This window comes from Palaemon carinicauda, chromosome 24, assembly GCF_036898095.1.
Source record: "Palaemon carinicauda isolate YSFRI2023 chromosome 24, ASM3689809v2, whole genome shotgun sequence".
NCBI classification, from domain to species: Eukaryota; Metazoa; Arthropoda; class Malacostraca; order Decapoda; family Palaemonidae; genus Palaemon; species Palaemon carinicauda.
Genome location: NC_090748.1, coordinates 11,799,772 through 11,805,771, shown reverse-complemented (window position 1 = coordinate 11,805,771; position 6,000 = coordinate 11,799,772). Strand labels below are relative to the sequence as shown.

The 6,000-nt window shown below is 35.1% G+C and overlaps 1 protein-coding gene across 3 annotated transcripts in view; it reads left to right on the top strand.

The window, feature by feature from the left end:
• The first annotated feature begins 573 nt into the window (after window positions 1–573).
• nsl1 (non-specific lethal 1) overlaps window positions 574–6,000 on the top strand; it is a 178,939-nt gene continuing 173,512 nt past the window's right edge. For 2 of the 3 annotated variants that reach the window (XM_068348054.1, XM_068348051.1), the window contains exon 1: window positions 671–881. The gene's annotated coding sequence lies outside the window, so the exon portion shown is untranslated. Of the gene's footprint in view, window positions 597–670; window positions 882–6,000 lie in introns of those variants that run through there. The other variant, XM_068348052.1, reaches the window with a different exon arrangement.

The following is a 6,000-nucleotide window of genomic DNA, read 5'->3' as shown; positions in this document are numbered from 1 at the left end:
ATTGCCAGATATTTAATAATTTGATTTACGAGGATTTAAATGGTAAACCTGTCAACCGCAAAGGAAGCATCGTACTTTACATGCAAATGGCGCCATTGAGCCGAGCATATTTATTGTACTTTAATATTCAATAATGCGACGTCTTTTGGGTTGTTTCGTCTTAACAAATTTTTTGAAATATCGAAGAGCAGTTATCTCGCGGACTTTACCGAAAGTCGGTATAGTGAAGGTTTTTGGCACTCAAAATGCGGTAAAGTTTGTAAGGCAGAGCCAACTCATTGGTATTACGTTTACAGGATGCGCCGTTTATATAAAAATTTCCTTTACATAATATCATTACCCAGATACGTTTGAACTTATGAAAAATATTAGACTTACTTTATTGCTAAATTTCAATGCTTAATGGTAGCAATTACAATAGGTTATGTTGTTTTCCACGAATAAATATCATAAAATACATTTCCTACAAAGGGAGGGTGTATTCCGAAGGTAATAGCCATCCCGCCCAATCAGACAATGCGGGTTACAGTGGTTCTGCGCATGACGTCACACCTCGCGCATCAGAGTCAATTGTGAATCTATCGTCCATCTCCTGTGTAATATCTAAACAGCTTTTCCCTAAAAATCTGTGAGAAAATATAGGAGGGAATTCCATCGGTTTTCAGTCTATTTATAAGCATTAGAATATGATTCATGGCGATGGATCCCTATAATTCGAATTAATTGCACAGAAAAAAATCCTCGATAGAAGAAGATTCAGTAACTCCACTGGTTTGTATTGTGAAGTGGTGCGACTTAGACCTTCGCTGGAGTTTTTAGTGAAATTGACGTGATTTAATAGTTATTTTGGAGTTCAGAGTGTACCAGCCACACAATCAGAGGTGTGTAACGGTGTGTGTTAAGTGTACGTGCAGAAAAAAATGGGGAAAGATGCATCTTGTTCCAAAAATGTGGGTAATAAGTGAGAAGGAGGGTGTAGGGGGTGTCATGGCGGCTGTCTTGTCACGTGGTGGACCGGCACGGTACATCCGGGCTCGGCCCGCATCTTCAGTATGGGCCATGATGCCGAATGGAGTGGTCGTGTGAGAGTTTATGTGATGATTGTTGATCAAACCTGAATGAAAGTTTTGTTAAAAGACTTGATACTATGTATATTCTAAGGTGTGCTTGTTATATTGTTTCATTATTAACTAATTTAATTGAAAAGAACTTGATAAATTATAAAAGAGCATCAGGTTTCCCAAGAATTTCATGGACTGCCTCAAACTGTATTTACAAGATCCTATTTTTAATATATTTCAAGCAGTGGAATGTGTCATTTAAATCTTGACAAAGGTGTCATAAATAGAAAGAGTTTATTTTTTAAAACAAGCAAACAAAAGTCGCTGAAACGTAGTTTCCTGTGACGCAGTAGAGGGTGGCTTACATATTGTATATCTAAAAGAATGCTTTCTCCCTTTCAATCATTTAGTTCATATCATATGTATCACGTTGACACAAAACGTTAAATGTCAGAACGTTTAGTCCTATAGCTTGATAGATCCAAACCGTTGGCATTTTACTCCTCGATATTACTGTCAAAACCTATGATTTAGTATTATATACGAGGCTATACTGTCTAAGCCGGTCGTGATTTAATATTTTACTGTCAGTTATCCTGCCTTGGCAATAGAACTATTTCTAACGGACAGCTCTCGACAAGATTGAGATTATAACACGAGATATTCCCCGCCAAAGTAATGCTGTCTGGCTTGTATTAAGAGTACGCTCACATGTCTCGGGAAACGTACACAAGTGCGTACATACATGTCTGTTATTTGGAAGCCAACGTATACTTCATTCAGTATTTAGAAACTATTAATAACCTGGTCGTTGTATAATTTAATAGTTCATTATTATTCATATGTTCATGTTTTGAATTTGATTTTTGTTCAGGGCGTCTTTTGAATATTAGCTTTACACTAATGGAAACAAGTGTTTAAATTATATATATATATATATATATATATATTATATATATATATATATTATATATATATATATATATATATATATATATATATATATATATCACGGCCTCTGAATCCTGTTACAGGCCTATGTTATCACGATCATTGATAATCGTTACCTGCGTATATAATTGCCAGATAGCTTGAGCTCTTTGATGTTAACTTGAGCGCTGTAAGTTAGTGCGTATATCTCTAGGCAATGGGTACATTTCTTTAGATTTGTTAGGGAAATTCATTATAGTGAAGATTAGATATAGTTCTTGTTGCACCGACTTTTAGTTGAGTGATGTAGGCCTAGGCTTAGCAGGCTTACTTTACGAAAGCTGTCGGAATTACCTGTATTTTTGTGTAAAAAGTATAAAGTACGACGTAAGACAAGTCTTTTGAGACAACATTTTCCACTAAGTAGTTATTTCCATTCATATCCGCCATGAAATATATGAAAACTAATTTTTTTACTTTCATACATTTGATTTTAATAATTGCATCAGGCGTCCTGTTTCTTACAACTGATTTAGTGTGTATGAGGTTAGAAAGTTGCATGTTGAGATATTCGGCAAAGGTTCCTAATGTAATGTTTCCTATAGCCATAGATATTTCGTTTCCATTTGATAACCCCCATAGAAGAATGATAGACTTCTGAAGAAGTGTTTTAATTCTTTCATTCTACCTTTTTTCGAGTATTGTTCTGTCTGGTCTTCAGCTGTTGCTTCTCATCTAAAGTTGTTGTGCAGGAACTTAATGTCTATTAAATTTCTTATTCCTGGTCTAGATATTAATCTCTGGCACCCTCCCGGACATTTCTATCCTGCTCGTAATACTAGGTATGCAGTTACTTCTAATAGTCAGGGTGTCTCCATCATGAGGCTCCATACTACTCACTATTCTATTAGTTTCATTCTAGTGACCAAGTTGTGGAATGATCTTCCTAATCGGAAAGTTGAATCAATAGTTTATATATGAAATATCTTTTAACGTTGTTCGTGTTTTAAAATATTTTATATTAATTGTTCATCACTTATTGTATTGTTTATGTATTTCCTTTCCTCACTGACAATTTTTCCCTGTTGGAGCCCTTGGATTTATAGCATCTTGCTTTTACAGCTAGGGTTGTAGCTTAGGTAATAATGATAATAGGTATACAAAATTATTCTATTAGTCTAATTAGTGCTGTTTCTTTATTCCCATGTGAAAATGTGCATTATTAACAGGTTCTCGTGGGAAAAGATACTTTTCCTATTGTCATCCATTACAAGCGTCAGGTACTGGAGTCAAAAGTCAGCCTATGTACAGTACGTTATGCTGTCGAACATATCCTAGGTCTAATGTACAAAGATGTTTTCAATTATGTGCTTATGTCGTTGAATAGAATCCACAAACGGGAATGTTATTCTTTACTGTGTATGTTGTTCAAACTACAGAGCCAGAATTTGATAGGTGGTCTACCCGTCCTTAGTTATACCCAAGAGTCTACAACATAATTTATTACTTTCTTGGCCCAATGTTGTAATAGAAGTGTTCATTTCTTGGTAAAATAAATTTATTGTTTATCCTGAACCATGGTTTGGCAATGCCAGTCCAGTATTTGGGCATATTTTTGGAAGAATATATCTGATGGTATCATTTTCTTTAGTCATTTACTGTATGTGCCTTTTTAGTACTCAAATATTGTTTGTCATTAAAGTTTTCCCATAGATGTTGGTGCTTTACAGTAAAATGGTTTTGTCCTATGTCTTTGTCTTACATCTCTAGGGATCCGTGGTTCGTCATGTTCCTACATGCAAAGTATTTTAAGGAAGTAACAAGCTAGAATGGCTGTGGCACTAGATATTTGAGGAAAAGTTATATCTAAAGTTGCTTGTAGAGTAACTGGTAATTCTGTACATGTACAGTATTATGATAGGTGGCACTATTATTATTAATACTAGCTAAGCCCAGTGAGTAAAGGGAATGAAGAAATAGATTACAAGAGAAGTAATGAACAATTAAAATAACATTTTAAGAACCGTACACTAACAACATCAAAATAGATCTTTCATAAATGAACTATACCCTAAAGAATATAGTTGCGAGATATGCAGCCAAGAAAGTAGTACAGTATAGTTATGCTGTCCAGTAGTAAAAGCAAGTCTTTGGATTTCACCTACATTGTCCATCTAATTGAAGAAATTACTTGACATGTATTGTATGTGGCTTTTCTAATCCTGATCTTAAACTTGATTTATGTAAAGAGTACACACTGTATGTAGACATTATCTTGGGTATACAGTTGTGTATGTTGGCATGGTCATTTATAAACATGCAGTTTAACGCATAAGTTTAATCAAGAAAGGGGAACCTCTGAAAAGAGATGAGACCACATATTGTAATATATTGGCCCATGTGTGCACAGCCGGTGATGTGTGTGGTATGAAACATGTTATAATTCTAGAGCTCACTGATTCAGATAATGATAACATAGTCCAGTGACCCACTGATAATGAAATACAGTACTGTACTTATTGATGATAGGATAAATTATTGAAGTGGTCACAAACTAGTGCTTTGTTGGGATCTCCTTGCAGACTCTTGAACTTTAAACTACAGTGTGTTGTGGGTTGCATTAGATGCTCCTAGTTGATTATTATTGTTATTACTGTACTAGCTAAACTGCAACCCTAGTGGGAAAAGCAAGATGTTATAAGCCCAAGGGCTCCAACATGGAAAAATAGCCCATTTAGGAAAGGAAATAAATAGACAATCTGAGAAATAATGAACAATTAAAATAATATCATTTTAAAAACAGTAACAACATCAAGACATATTCCATATTTAAATTATAACAAGACATGTCAATGAAAAAATAAAGTTACATCTAGGCCATGACTGACTGTGTGCCAAGTAATATTATTCTAGAAGAGCATAATTTTACAGGAAAGTATAGCCACAGTAAGTGTAAGTTTAATGAGATATAAGTAAAAATGGTTGTTGACACCAACGAATGGAAATATCCTATAATGTGCAAGGGACCTTGGGAATCAAAGCTTTGAAATGTTATACTAGAAGAAAGTTTTCTTAGCAATGTCAGTATACGCTATGTTAATTTGGTACTGTACCAGTATATATATTATTTAAAATGCCACCTGAGATGGTTTATGCTATGAATTAGGTAGTAGGTTGGCCAGGGTAACGTTAATGGATCCTTTGAATGGCCAAATAGTACTACATTGGATTCCTCTCTGGCTACACATACTCCAAATAGTCTGGCATTTCTCCTCTGTTCTTATACACCTAACAACTCTATGTTTACCAAACTACATGTATTCTTTTTTGCTCAAGGGGTTAACTACTGTACCGTAGTTGTTCAGTGGCTACTTTTCCTCCTGGTAAGTGTAGAAGGGACACTCTAGCTATATGGTAAGCAGCTCCTGTAGGAGGACACTCCAAAATAGAACCAATGTGCTTTAGTCTTGGGTAGTGCCTTAGCTCTGTACCATGGCCTTTCACTGTCTTGGTAGAGTTCTCTTCCATGAGTGTATACTTGTGTACACTGTTCTATCTTATTTTACTTATTCTTGTTATTTTGGAGTTTTTAAATTTAATATATGAAAGATTTATTTCAAGGTTCTTAAATGTCTCTTAATTTATTTCCTTTCCTTACTTGGTTATTTTCCCTGTTGGAGCTCTTGGGCTTAGAGCATCCTGCTTTTCCAACTAGGGTTGTAGCTTAGCAAGAAATTATAATTTTTGGTACAGTACCTGAATTAAGTGATGTAGATCCTATATAGTGGGGCTCATCTAACAAAGTACTCTATCAGGGGTCCTTACTGAGAATGCAAATCTGCTGGCAAGTTTCTGTTTTCACTAACTGTTACAAGTGGCCGGCTCCTATGGCTATAAATGACAGGATTATTATTTAAGGTCATTAATACAGTAGTATGTTATACCAGTGTGGCCATAAACTTTTAGTATGGTATACCAACCTTTACGAATCTGTCACCCAGGAACCCTT